This window comes from Diabrotica virgifera, chromosome 2 (assembly GCF_917563875.1).
Source record: "Diabrotica virgifera virgifera chromosome 2, PGI_DIABVI_V3a".
NCBI lineage: Eukaryota > Metazoa > Arthropoda > Insecta > Coleoptera > Chrysomelidae > Diabrotica > Diabrotica virgifera.
This window is the reverse complement of record NC_065444.1, coordinates 22170899-22186584: the sequence shown is the minus strand read 5'-3', so window position 1 is coordinate 22186584 and position 15686 is coordinate 22170899. Positions and strand designations below refer to the sequence as shown.

General features: G+C 32.4%; 1 non-coding gene across 1 annotated transcript; it reads left to right on the top strand.

Annotated features, from left to right (window-relative positions):
• The first annotated feature begins 4601 nt into the window (after positions 1-4601).
• On the top strand, positions 4602-4674 carry Trnam-cau (transfer RNA methionine (anticodon CAU)). The gene has a single exon. It is a non-coding gene; the product is annotated as a tRNA-Met (tRNA).
• Positions 4675-15686: the final 11012 nt, after the last annotated feature.

The window sequence follows — 15686 nt, the reverse complement described above, 5'->3', positions numbered from 1 at the left end:
CAATGAAGTCCTGATTTACATCACCTAGCACACTGCAATGGCATAGTATGTTTCTTGTATCTATGTAATGGCAGTTTCTTCTTCCATTTCGCACTTTCTGCACCATAGTTCATTCACCTTAGCTAGTTTGTATAGGTGATTTCTTAAACGGCAATGTCCAGTCACCATTTCAGTGACCGTTTTGATCTCTCGTTTATTGAGGTTCAACAAATTGGTCGAGAGATTTTTATCAATATTCTTGATTATTTTTTTAGTCTGGATTTGCCCTTGAGTGGTTCTCCATTTATTTTGATGATTCTTTATCAGCCATTTCTGAACCTCGTTTTTCATAGCATCTTTATAGTGATGACACAGAAAGGTTCTGGGCCTTCAAAAGTTTCTTCCGAGCCTTGTTTCGCTAACATATCTGCTCTTTCGTTCCCATGCACCCCTTCATGACCCAGCTCCCATATTAAAGACACTTTATTGTCTTTTGTCAGGTTATTAAGGAGATCTTTGCAGTTTCTCACCAGTTTTGATTTGGTGAGAGGGTTCTTTACAGCCAGAATAGCCGATTGGCTAAATGTGTAAATGTTGACTCTCTTAGCTTTAGGGTCTTCATCAATGATTTCATCAACACAGCCCACCAAAACAAAAACTTCAGCCTGAAACACCGTTGTATGTTGACCTAGGCTGTAAGATTTATTGTAGTTACATGTTTGCAAAAAGACTCCTGATCCAGTACCATGGGCAGTTTTAGATCCATCAGTGAACCATATTAAGTCCCCATTAATATTTGGGACTTTTTGTTCTCTAGATGGTATAATTGTTTTAATCTCCTCAGTGAAGATTAGTTCTGGTGTCATATCTGAGTTCATCATAAAGATGGATTCCTCAAGTATAGTCCCAGTAATGTTTGTGTCGCTATTCAATACATAATTTGGCCTACAAGTATTGTTTGATTTGAGTCTTAGGATGGTTATAAAGGCTACCGCCGAAATATATAATTCCAGCGGAGGGAGACCTGTGATAGCCTCTAATGAAGCCGTTCCTGTACTATTCAAGGCTCCTGTTATATTTAGAAGCGCTTGTCTTTGTAGGGTGGTGAGAGTGGTCACACAAGAATGTAAAGCCGTTTTTCTCCACCAGAGTACTGACCCATAAGTGACTGTCCAACTGTATAACCAACATATCACCTTTGGTTTCAATCCCCAGATTTTACCTACAACTCGTCTGCAGTTCCAGAAGGGTCGCTCAGCCCTATTGGTTATATTGGTAATATCAGTATTCCAATTGACTTTCGAATCCAAAGTTACCCCTAGCTACTTAACCTCATTGGTTCTTTCCAGTAGGGAGAAGGTCTGTAGAACAGCCTAGAAAAAGGTGGAAAGATGCAGTCAAAGAAGATCTGGAGAAAATGGAAGTGAGACAAGGGAAAATAGTGGCACAGGACCGACAAACATGGAAGGGAATAGTAAACGCGGCAAACATTCTCGAGGCATAACGACATTGATGAAGATGATGATGACTAAATATTTTTGACGTTAAATTTACAAAAAGGAACAGGTTTTTTTGCATTATAATCAAGATTATCGTTTTCAATGCCAGCGGAAAAGGAACAGGTTTTTTCGCATTACAATCAAGATTATCGTCTTCAAGACCATCAGTTTGTAAAAGGCATAAAAACTTTTAGTACAATCCGCTTAAGGGCTACATAACAACAGAACGTTTTCAATTTTATTAAAAAATCATCATCAGTGTTATATTAAACAGGTTGAATGAGCTAACTAAGCCACCAAAGAAACACCAGGGTGGAGACCCTTTAAGTTGCCATTAAATTGTCGTAATGTAATCAACTCAATTTACATCCCACGTGATGGGAAGGTCCACACCTTACCTCAGGGCATAATTTTTGTATTATTTATATAGTTCAGTGAAATAAGGAAAAAAAATATCCTATTGGTGACACAACCCCCTCCAAGACGAAATCAAATTTTTGATTTTGATGATATACATTGTTATAAACAAATGAAGATCAAAAAATGGTATAATTTCTCTTTTTTCGTCTATTACCAAAAAGTTAAGCATTTTAAACAAATTTGAGAGTAAGAAACTCATAAATAAAAGAAGGTTAGGTATAAGTTAATTTTTACATAAGTCATGAATATTTATAAAAACTCAATTTATGATTTATTTTGCAATTTTCTAAGCAACCAATAAGGATAGACATATTCAGCGAACGCCATATTGAAGTTTTTTATACGATTTATGAGTTTCTTACTCTAAAATTTGTTTAAAATGCTTAATTTTTTGGCAATAGACGGAAACAGCGAAAATTTACCGTTTCTTGATCTTCATTTGTTTATAACTATGTACAACATCAAAATCGGCTGTAGGAAACACATAGGTTATTATTATAGAAGTCCATACTACTCAAAAAATATCGGTATCAAGTTTCGGTCTGGAGGGGGATGTTTTACGAGAAAAATCTTATTTATCTGGACTAATATCCATCCTATGGAGTTTTAAACAAATATGCACTTTTAATGTAACTACAAACCATTTAAAGGGTTTTCACCCTGGTATTTCTGTGGTGGCTAAGTTAGCATTCTTCCTGTTTAATAATATAAGTAACACTGATGATGATTTTTTAATAAAATCGAAAACGTTCTGTTGCCCTGTTGATGTAGCCCTTAAAGTGATTTTGATAAAAGTTTTTATACCTTTTACAAAGGATTTTTTTTGCAATAAAATTTTTGTGATTGATGGTATACAGCCAACTAAGGGAAAATTCTTTCTTTTCCTTGTGGATTTTTTAACCAGAATTTTATTAATACCAAACCCATTTTTTACACGCTACCATCATAAATACCGATATAGATAATGGGTGACAAAGCCGCAGAATCTTCAAGTGTGAATAATTATCAGAATTTCTGAAGAAATCTATCACCTACAAGCAGGCTAACCACTTAGCTTTAAAAAATAACTTTTTTGGTCATGATGGCACACGTCGTCGCTTTTTGGAAGTCGTTATAAATCCAACATCTGCTCATTTTCTAAATGACTAAGACCATAAATTAAATTGCGGCACTTAAAAAGCATCAAATGTGAAAAAATGCAGCTGATAGATGAGATATCGAATAGAGAGAGGCTTTTATTAATGCCAAAACTATAAAAAACCAGTGCAAATTAAGAGTAAATTTGACGAAATTAATATTTTTGAAAAGTACAATATTTCAAGACGGACGTTATTGCAATATATGAGCCGCAAAATAAGTAAGCCGAGATATTAAGGATTAAATAAGTTTAAAAAAACTCTAAAAAATATTGATTTAACTTTAAAAAAACCATAACTCTTGTTATTGGATTGTGTTAATCATTAAAATGAACAAGCATTTATTATTTTAAGTACATAAAAAATCATATTTATAACAAAAATGCTTTTTTCACAAGAAAAAAAAAAGATAATTAAATTATAAGTATATTATCTATAATTTCGACTTCTTCCTTCACATTGTCAGTAGCTTCTTTGAGTTGATTATATAAAAAGTATGGTAGACTGGCGGACTACGCAATAACTTTTTATTAGATAGGTACCTTAATATTTGAATCACTTGCGATATTATATAATGCTGATGCTATTATATTCATAAAAGAGAATTGTGAAGAATTACAAAGAATGATGGAAGAACTAGATAGAGAATCGACAAGATAGGACTGAAGATGAATTGCAATAAAAGAAAAACCATCGTCAATCAATAAGAAGAACTAATAATAAGTATTTCTCTTGACACAAACACTTGACACAAACAAGAATAGAACAAGTAAGATCGTTATGTCTAGGAGAGATCTCTAAATAGGGCTTTTCATCGATTGTCATTTGTTTCGAGCTTCTGTCATAATATGTTGTTTAATCTGTGTGTGTATACCTAATATTAATATTCACGGATTATAGGTACCACATATGACAGAAGCTCGAAACAAATGACTGAATGAAAAGCCCTACCTATTAAATAAATAAAATCAAGGCAAAGCTTAAATGAAAGTCCTTTATGGAAAATTTAATTTAACTTGTTTTGGTTTTAGAACTTACCTACTCTTTCACAACCCAATAGGTCCCCATAACGGTCGAGTAACTGCAAATTTAGCATACCTACTTTCCTCCTCTACTAGTACTAGATATTATATAATTTTGTGATTTATAATACGTAATCAAACCAAATTGGCAAATTGCAAAAGGTTTAAAATAAAAAAAAATCAAAAAATGTTTTTTTTTATTTAGAAAGATCATCAAAAAGATCCTGATTATTATTTAATAGGTATAATATAGAGAGCAGAAGTGTGGAATTTATCAGAAAAGATTAATAGAAAATAGAAAAATTATACAGTTGAAACAGGGTTTTACAGATTTTGTCAAGTTACAGTATCGGTTTGTAGATTAGATCGTGTCAGAAGTGAAATTCGGAATAGACTACTAATGAATAGACTACGACTATGTACATAATAGCATAGACTACATAATAAAAATAATCATAATAAAAAAATTGAAATTAGAAAACATAGTAATAGTCTGTGGTAATAGTATGTATTTACATGCCTTGTATTGGGCAGTGATAACAACTGCCTCGGTAGCGCAGTAGGCAGCGCGTAAGTCTCATAATCTTAAGGTCGTGAGTTCGATCCTCACCCGGGGCAAGTTTTTTTAATATTTTTTAGTTGATCAATGTTTTATTTTAATTGAATGTATTATTTTTAATTGAATGTATTATTATTCATTTATTTTATTTTTATAATAGTCAATTAAAATGTTACATTTTTTTAGGCCGTACCTTAGTACCTTGCATTTCTTAGAGGAGTCAATTTTATTCCTTTAATGTGTAGAGGGGATCAGTAGAAGCTTAAGTTCAAGTTTTTGGGGTCGCCATCCTTGTTCCCCGGTCGCCATCTTGGAAATGGGGTACAAAGGGGTTTCGCGCTATATCTCGTAAACTACCAACCCTACGGAAAGTCTAATTAAACATGAAATTTAGCAAATTAAATTTTCCACAATTTTGTTTCTATTACTTTTTATCGTCAAGTGACTAACAAAAAAGATATAACCAAAAATATGTAAATTTTTTTTAACAAGTTTCCTTTTGTATGTTATAACTTTTTTTCAGTTCATTTTAAAATAAAATAACATTATAGCAATTTTGTAGAGGGTTTTTCAGCGAACAATTTCCACTATAAAGTTGTTTAATTCTATTTGTTTATATAGGTTTTACAGAGCTCCAAACTTGACCAGATTCTCGAATGCTCATAGGGATACAATAAAAACAAAAGTTAGGCTTACTTTTCTATCTATATATATTTTTTATTCATACAATTTATTATGATTTTAACATTCCTATGCTATTATTAATCTGTTTTTGACCTTTCTTCCCACTATAAAACTTATAACTCTAAGCATATATAGAAAAGGCCCAAGAAGTTGTTTGAGGACAAATTCGCCGCTTCAGAAGAAGAATGACACAACCGCAAAATGCAAAATTCTTAAGCAGAGCAAAAAAAACGATTTTTGATACAAAAATCATAAAGTATGATAAAAATTAGCCGTTCACCACACCGTGGTCAGGATCTCGAGATATAAGCGTTTTTTGGGGTGTGCCGCTTGTATATGAAGTAACATAACTTTTTTCCTATTATATATTTTGACTTAAAATTTTCCAAAAAACTTCTTCATGAACTATATTTTATTGTTGTGTTGGTTAAAATTATAAACTAAAAAGTTTGTCACTCAACTTTTGTAAGTAAACATGAAACTAACGAAATATGATGACAAAATGTTAATAAATTAACAACTACTTTTTTAATGTGTTTAATAAACATTTTGGACAAATTTCATTGTTATCTACATACTTCAACGATGACACAGTAAAATTTTTAAAAGGAAATATTTACAGCGACCAAAGATACAGCGAAGTAAATTTGAAAACTCATCAAAATTGATTTTTAGCATTTTTGTATAAAATCTATTTTTTTAACATGTTCCACCAACTCTAGATAAAAATAAACTTCATATTCGGATTCAGCGACCTCGAAAACATAAAAATAGACCAAAATTGATCATTCACCTTAAATTTGATTTTCGTGGTTGGCATAACGGTTAATGCCGCTCGTCTAATATATATGTAGATAGAAAAGCATTATTTTTCTACGAGAATTCGAGAATCTGGTCAAGTTTGGAGCGCTATAAAACCTAGATAATATATAAAATTAAACAACTTTATAGTGAAAATTGTTTATTGAAAAATCTTCTACAAAATCGCTATGATGTTAATTTATTGTGAAATGAACGTAAAAAAAGTTATAACCTCCAAAAGGAAATTTCTTACAAAATTTTCTCTTATTTTTGTTTATAACTTTTTTATTGTTCACTTTACGATAAAAAGTAATAGATATAAAATTGTAGAAAATTTAATTTGCTTCATTTTATGTAAAATTAAATTTTCTGTAGGGTAGCTAGTTTACGAGATACAGCGCGAAAGCCCTTTGCACCTCTTTTTCCAAGATGGCGGCCGGGGGACAGGGGCCTCAACCCCAAAAACTTGAACTTAAGCTTCTACCGAACCCCCTACACATTAAAAAAATAAAATTGACTCCTCTAAGAAATGCACACTAAATGTAACATTTCAATGGACTATAAACACTAAAAACCAAAAATGATAAATGGTTGCATTTGTGGTGAGTCCATTTCAAATGGGCCGACGAAATAAATTTCAGACTTTACAACCTGTGATTGTCCGTCTGAATTCTATTTCTTCAACACATTTATTAAGTTATATTTATACAAAAAAATCCCATTCGGGCTAAATCACAGAAAGTTTTCGGAATGACAATTCTATCATCAGTGCTGTTTAAGAGGTGTAGGTACATGCGTGATCCATTTATAAAGTTACAGTTCTTAATTTAATTACCTATGCGATGTTTGAACTTAAACTTTTCCTTGATTTTACATCACGGCAAGGTAGAACTCCCAACTAGGTACAGTCCGTCTAATTTACTTACCGTTGCACGTCATTATTTACGTTAGAAGTCTAAGATGACATTGTTGCCCAATTACAAAAAATTCTTGAATTCATTTTAAATCAAATACATCACACAATTTTCGCAGAAGTGGATTATACAGTAAAACAAATTAATATTCAATGTAAATAAACAAAAACTTTAGAAATAGAAATCAAGAATTAAGTTATAATCTTACGTCACAGTACATAATAAAAACAGTAAATATAATGAAACAAATCCTGATAGTAAAGAATATAAACAAATATGAAGTGTCATCACCGCAACTGTCAAATAAATGTTACCAATTTATGCCAAAATATCACCTTCGTTCGATTATAGTTACAGTGTATTCCGAACAAATCTGCTTCATAAAAACGCTTTATAATCTATTTATACAAATTAAATGAAACATATTATTTGTGTATTTCTTTCAGTTAACATTAATATAAATCTTTAAATATACTTTCTACGCATATATAATAAAATATGCCTAGTGGCTGTAACGCCAGTGTACTCGGCAAAGTGATCGTAAAAAAGAACACACCTACTGCCTAAATATTTCGTGTTGGTATCATGTGACGTCTCGGGCTATGATGCGGATGACGTGCAACGGTAAGTAAATTAGATGGAGTATATATGGGTTTTTGGCTCTGAGGGCAAACCTTACTATTTGGAATCTAGATAGCAACACAAGTTAGGGACGTTAAGAAGTCTGTGGACATTACATTGAATAGCTGTCATTATGTTGAAATGTGTGTGTGTGTGTTTATGTTTTATTGGCACTGGTTTAAGCAACCAACTGGCCAGTCAATGTGTTTTGAATTCTCTCTTTTACAAAATATATGCTTAGTATCTAAATTTAAAACTATTAGTACTACTGTTTTTTTTACTCTGTTTTTTTTATTATTTTTTTTATTATATTTTTTAACATTTTTTTTATTACATTTTTTATTTTTTTTTTTTTTTTTTTTTTTTTTTTTTTTTTTTTTTTTTTTTTTGTATATTTTTTTATCGCGCTAAGACCTAAACCCGATTCAACCTCGCGGAGGTTTAGATCTTAGTAACTTTTTATTTTATTTATTTTTTTTTTATTTTTTTTTCTTTTTTTCTCAGAGCTTTAATTTTAAACAATTAACATGGTTGTACAAAATTTTATAAACATCTAGATTGTTTGATTGTAAAAGGTATATAAGATTAAAAGGAAATTGTACATTAACTTGAACTAGATTGGCAAAAAAGTTTGATATTTCAATAAAATGTAAAGGACATTCTAATAGCATATGTTGTAGATCAGCTAGCTCTCCACATAAACATTCATCATTATCTACAAGTCCTATTTCTCTTTTGTAGACTGGAGTCAGACAGTGATTACTTCTTATTCGACAAATAGTTTTGATAAAGCCTTTGTTGGAAACTTGATTAAACCATGTCTTGATGGGAAGTGTAGGCTGGATTTTTTTGTAATAATTTCCTTTGTCTGAATTATTGTATTGTTCCTGCCATTTCGTCCGTTTGATAGATCTCATAATAGAAATTATGTCTCCCATAGGAAGTTGATAAGTATGCAGAGTGGATTCCTTCGTTGTTGCTTTTTTAGCCAGATCATCTACTATTTCGTTGTTTTTTATACCAATGTGTGCTTTTATCCAACACAATATTATATTTTTGCCCGATTTCAAAGCTTCACTGTTCATTGCTATGATGTCACTGATGATATAATTTTCTGCAAAATTATGTACATTATATTTCAATTTCTTTACAATGCTTTGGCAGTCTGTAAATATAACATAATTGAGTTCTTTTTGATTAATACATATTTTGTATGCTTCTTTGATTGCAATGAGTTCAGCTGTGAAAATTGTCATTTTATCAGGTAATCTGTTGTTTATTTTTATACTTTTTTGTGGGTAATATATAGCATATCCAACTTTTCCTTCCATTTTTGAACCATCCGTATATAATTTCTGATAACTCCCCCAGTTTTTTTGTACACACTGAAGGTGGTCTATTTTAGTAAGGAAGTCTGTCGCACGAATATTACTTAAATGACAGTTAACTGGAGATAAATAATCTTCATAATTTAGCTTTCGAGACGAGTTTTGTTCAATTTGGTGTATGTCGCCAATGGAATTAGAAACGTTGAGGAAGCTTTCCACAACTAAAAGCAGTTTCTTTTTTTCCCAGTAATAATGAGTTAGGTATGAGGTGGTTAAATGAACAATTTTATTTAATAGCAGTTTATCGTTAACCGCTGTTTTAACTATAAATTTCTCACTTAGGTATTCCCTGCGTAATGAAAGTGGAGGTTCATTAAGCTCACATTCCATGACCAATATAGGTGTGCTACGAAGATAACCAGTGCATAACCTAAGTGCCTTATTTTTGATCCTCTCGATTTTTTGGAGTACAGAGTTTGATGCTGAGCCATAAAAAATAGATCCATAGTCTAAGATTGATCTTATCAAATTTCTGTATAGTAATATTGATATGTTTGGATCAGCTCCCCAGTTACTGACACTTACAGTCTTCATGATATTCATTGCATTTTCCATTCTTCGTAATATGTAATTTGTGTGTTCTTTCCAATTTAATTTGGAGTCTAAAAATACGCCAAGAAATTTTATTGAAGTTTTATAAGGAATACTAGTATTATCAAATTGTAGATGGCTTTGAGGAACATATCGTTTTTTAGTAAAGGTAACAATGGTTGATTTACTCTCTGATATTGTTAAGTTATTATCGGTAGCCCATTTTTTTATAATATTCAATGTCGATTTAAGGTAGTTATTACATCTATCTATTGACTTATTTTCTGCATATATCGCAACATCATCAGCGTACTGTAGGATTTTTATGTGTTGAGGAAGTTTAGTTTCTAAGTCAGCAGTATACAGTATATATAATATAGGACTTAGGATGCTACCCTGAGGTAGTCCCAAAGATGTGTATCGGGAGTTAGATTGATCTCCATTTAATCTAACGTGAACTGCTCGATTAATGTATAAGTTAATGATGTTCCATGTTACTATCTCGGGTATTCCTATTTCCAACATTTTCGCGTATAGTATGTGAAGATTAACGTTGTCGTAAGCCCCTTTTATATCTAAGAACAAAGCACTAACTGCTTTCTTATAAGTAAAGGAACTATAAATGTCTATTAAAAAGTGGCAGAGGCTATCTTGTGTGGATTTACCTTTTCTAAAACCAAACTGACTTCTTGGTAATAGGTCGTTCTTTTCTATCCAAAATTCCAGACGGTTTTTAATAAGTCTCTCATATGTTTTTAGTATACAGGAAGCCAGACCGATTGGACGGTAAGAATCCCAATTCTTTGATGATTTTCCTGGTTTTAAAACCGGGATAATAGTGTAAACGTGCCAATCGTCAGGAATCTTTATGCGGCGCATCCAAATTTCATTATATATATTTAGTAGTGCAGCCTTACCAATTCTTGAAAGATTTGATAGCATCGAGTAATGGATATTATCGGCACCTGGTGCTGAATTTGAGTTTTTCTTCAACGCAAAGTTTAGTTCAGTGGCAGAAAATGGTTTGACTAGGAAACGGATTGGTTCTGGATAGTCGTACAGAGCATTTAGTTGTAAATCAGGAATTACTAATTCTGCAGACGGCGGTGTGATATTTTGATGGAACTCTTCTATCCACGAAGCTTCCGACAGAATAACAGGGACTTTGTTCTTTGTTTTTCTATTTTTTATTCGGTTAACTTTTGACCACACATCTTTAATAGGGACTGACCTATTTAGGGATCCGACATAATCTCTCCAGCTATTTCTTTTAGTTTGTTTAGTGATCTTCTTGACATGTGCATCATCTTTTTTATACTTAAGTAGGTTTTCATGGTTTGGATTTTCTTTGAATATACAAAAACTTTCCTGTCTTCTTCTGACTGCTTCTTCACATTCTAAATCCCACCAGTATTTTCCTCTGGAAGTCGGTTTTTTTATTTTAAATTTGGGGATGCAGTAGGATGCAGTTGTATTTATATTGTGCAAAATTTGTTCATAAGAATTTATATCTTTAAATTGAGAGAATACATCTTCCGAATACTGTTCATATAATTTCCAGTCGGCATTCTTTAAATTCCACTTTTGTGAATATGGATTATATGTATGAGTTGGTTGATCCTCTAACTCTACTCTTATAGGTGTATGGTCTGAACCAAATAGGTCTTGAAGTGTTTTCCAAGTGATCAGGTGGTTTAAGTCAGGAGTACAAATGGTCAGGTATATTGCCGATTTCGAGAAGTTCCTAAAGAAAGTAGGAGAGCCATCATTTTTGAATATTAAATTATTATCGTCTATACAGTCCATCAAGATTTTACCTTTCATATCTGTTTGGTTGTCTAGGCCCCAGGCAATGTGGTGAGCATTAAGGTCACCTCCTATTATAAATGGTCTTTCTATAGATGTTATGAAATTGTTCCATTGTTGTAACAATAACTTGGTTCCTGGGGGAACATACATAGATATAAATGTGACAGTATATGACTTAAACTTTATTTTTATTGCTACTTTATTGACGTTTATTAAATCTACTTTCATGGTGACTTCCTCGTAATATAGGTTTGAATTTATTAAAATTGCTGAGCCACCGCCAACAGTTACTGAAAAGCGGTCGTCTCTGACAATATTGTACCCGTGAAAGTTATAATACTTTTCTGGTTTAAATCTAGTTTCTGATAATAATGCGATATCAACTTTCTGGTCTTCTAATAGGTGGATAAGGTTTTCTCTATTAGAGTTAGCCGATCTACAATTCCATTGACTAATTACCAATCTATTCATTATTATATAAGAGAGAACTTAAAACTGATTGAATTGAATTTACTAGAACTGATTTTTCTGGAATTTCAAAATTTTTGTGATTTATATTCGAGATAATACTTGTAACTATATTTGATATTAATTCTGTTAATTCTTTTGATGGTTCATGTATTTTAGATCCTTGTTCTGGATTAAATGTAGATTGATACGAAGAAGAGGTGATAATACCACCAGGTCTGTTGGACATGGGGTTTAACTTTATTATTTTTTGATGTTCCATTGTTACTTGGTCTGGTGAGGAAGAGATAGGTCGTTTGTATTTTGGTGGTTTTATTATTGTATATCTATTTGAAACTGAAGGTAGAGCGAACTGATTGGAAGATGTTTGAGACGTGGACAATTGAGTAAAGGAATATGAAGAGGATGGTGCATTCATATTTGGAGTTTGATGAGAATTTATTGAGGAATTATTGGCTGCTATAGATGCATAAGTTATCTTAGGAAAGAGTTTAATTGTTTCCTTAAAAGATAAGCTGTTTTCAGACATATAATGTTTTATTTTCTTTTGGCGATCAAATTCTGGGCATATCTCCCATTCATTAGTGAAATGTTCACCTTCACAGGATAGACATTTTTTGTTAAACGATGATAAAGGACAAGAATCGGAAAGGTGAGATTCATGACACTTAAAACAGCGAGGATTACTTTTACACTGCTTACTCATGTGCCCATACCTATAGCAGTGGTAACAGATAATTACCTTTTGCTGGTATTTTTCAACAGTGTGTAAGACATGATTAATTACTACATACTTTGGTATATTCTGGCATTTAAAAGACACAATAACTGATTTTGTTGGATTAAATATTACTTTGTCATCTGCTACTATTTTTCTTGTTATTCGTTTCACATACTCAACCGAGAATTTGCAATGGTGATCAAATTCCTTTATTCTATTTTTAAGATATTCTTCCGATATATCTGAATCTATATCCCTTACTACACCTAGTTTAAACAATTGAAATTTTGGAATGTATGCGGTCAGATTTTTTTGAATAAGGAATTTGGAAGTAACTAAAGCATTTGCGCTACTATAATTTTTAAATGAGACCCTAACTCGGTTGCGTCCGATTGAGTCAATTTTTTTTATATAATTGTCAATTTCTGGATGTAACGTAAATATGATCTCGCCTATTTTAACAGCGTTTAATTTTCCTGTAAAATTTAAACTGGAGTTTTCAATGAAAATGTAAAAAGGTCCTAAATCAATTTTTTCGTATAAATAAACAGGCCTGGTTTTTTCTGGTTGATCTGAGTTTACTAAAGTATTTTGTTTTTCATTAATATTGTTAAGATTAATACTACTACTTATCTTATTTTGAGGCTGGTTGGGTAGAAATCCATTTAAATCTTGTAAATCACAGCTACTATCCATCGAATTCTCAATATCAGGCGGTTCGCCTCCACTAGATGACTCCATAGAGGAGTTTTCAAGTAACGTTTAACTTATGAACACTTTCAAAATGTAAACTAAATAAGGAAAAGTTTAACAAAACTAAACAAAACTAAATTAGAACGGTATAAATCAAATAATCCGCCAAAAATTAATATTTTTCGGAGAGATTTCCAAATTTAAATTAACTTTGACAATTATTTTGACGTATCTGATTATGTTGAAATGTATGATTAAATTATAAAGGGTGTCCAGAAACTCTACCGACAAACGAAGGCAGGAGATTCTTCAAATAATTTTAAGACGATTTAACCCAATTCATCTAGTCTGAAAATGCTTCCTAAGGGAGCTAGAGCTATTTGAAGGTGGCGTCTGGTAATTAGTTTTTCTTAAATATCTCCAGAACGCTTGTATTTAGAAAAACGAAAATTGGTAAACATTGTGATGGTTAGTTCTTCTAAGACGACAGACTCAGTAAAACACAGGTTAAAACAAAATAGATCTAATAAATTATGGTTTTGCTTGTTTTCGATTAAGAGGGATGCACACCCGCTGGACAGGCTGTTTCTACCATTGCAGGCGTCATCAGCAGCGTTCGTTAGCGTGCACTCCTCTGAATCGAAAAACAGCCGGACCATCAATTTAAAGGGAATCTGAAAGATAAGATAATAACATCAAAAAAGAACACTGGGAGAAATTTACCAAAGATATGGAATACGACCTCTATGGATCCCAGAAAAAGGTGTGGAAGATGATAAGGAGACAAAAAACAGAAATGAATGAATTTGTACGGATAGATAACATTACGGAGACACAATGGACTGAGCATTTCACGAAATTATATCGAGAAGGAGAAGAAGTGAACAGAGAAATAAACATTAATGAAACCCACGATAGAGTACCAATATCAGAAGAAGAGCTACAAGAACGAATAAAAAAATTAAAAAATTGAAAAGCACCTGGTCCTGATAAGATAAATAATGAACTGCTAAAATGTGGAGGAGGAACACTGCTCAAATGGCTCCTAAAATTATTTATCGATATAATAAATATCGGAGTAGTACCAGCGGAATGGAAGGAAAGTCTCCTGCTACCGATACTCAAAAAGGGAGACTCGAAAAATCCTGAAAATTATAGAGGAATTAGTCTGATGAACAGCACATTAAAATTGTTGACGGCAGTCATAAAAGATAAAATCAAGGAAAAATCGATCATGGCAGATGAACAACAAGGCTTTCGGAAGAACCGCAGAACAATAGATGCAATTTTTATTATCAGGCAAATGGTAGAAAAGTCTATTGAATATGGAAAACCAGCATACATGTGCTTTGTAGATTTAAAAAGTGCTTTTGACAGGGTGAGACGAAATGATATCTTAAATTTATTGCAAGCTGAACAAATAGACCACCAGATAATAAGGCTAATTAATGAAATTAACAAGAACAAAAAGACCAGAGTTATAATGTCAACAAAAGAAACATAACGCATAGAACTGAAAGGAGGAATCCGCCAAGGAGACTCGCTGAGTCCATTGTTATTCAATATGGTGATGAATCAAATAATTCACGAAGTAAGAAAACGACATGGATACCACATGGGAGCGCATAAAATCACGATACTATGCTATGCCGATGATGCAGTACTAATTGCTGATAACGAGGATGACCTACAAAGGCAGCTCCACACTTTCAATATCACAGCAAATAAACTTAATATGAGAATATCAGTAGAAAAAACTAAATGTATAGTGATAAGTAAAGAGCCGCGTAGATGCAAGTTAGAAATAGACTGCAAAATTGTAGAGCAAGTAATGAAATTTAATTACTTAGGAGTAGAGATCACTAGCGACAGGAATATAAGAAGAGAGACCACAACACAAGTAACAAAAGCGGCAAGGGTAAGTGGTTGCCTCCGAGAAACCATATGGAGAAACAAATATATGACCACGGAAAGCAAAATAAAACAAGAAAGAATATTAACAGGTGGATAAAAACAAGAAAGAAAAACTGGAACGAACATGTAAACCGAATGGAACCAGATAGATTAGCGAACATCTGTAAAAACAACAAGCCGTATAGCAGAAGACCCGTTGGAAGGCCACCGAAAAGGTGGAAAGACAATGTACAGTCAACAACAACTGAAACAGAATAAGAGGCAGACAAACAGGAGTAATCCTAGTCGCGCGAAGAAGAAGAAGAAAGATAATTCAAATTCCCCATTAGGACGCGATACAGCGACATCTCTTAACAAATTGAAGAGTCTCAGATGCAGAATCCACCAAAAATGGTAAATAGTTATTTAAATCTGAGACTATTCGTGTTGAAAGTTCTTTCTGGTACTTCCTTAATCTGCGACTTTTTCAATTAATAAGACCGCAGACGACGAATGTAGAAAACGAAAAGGAAACGATCACATTCGGT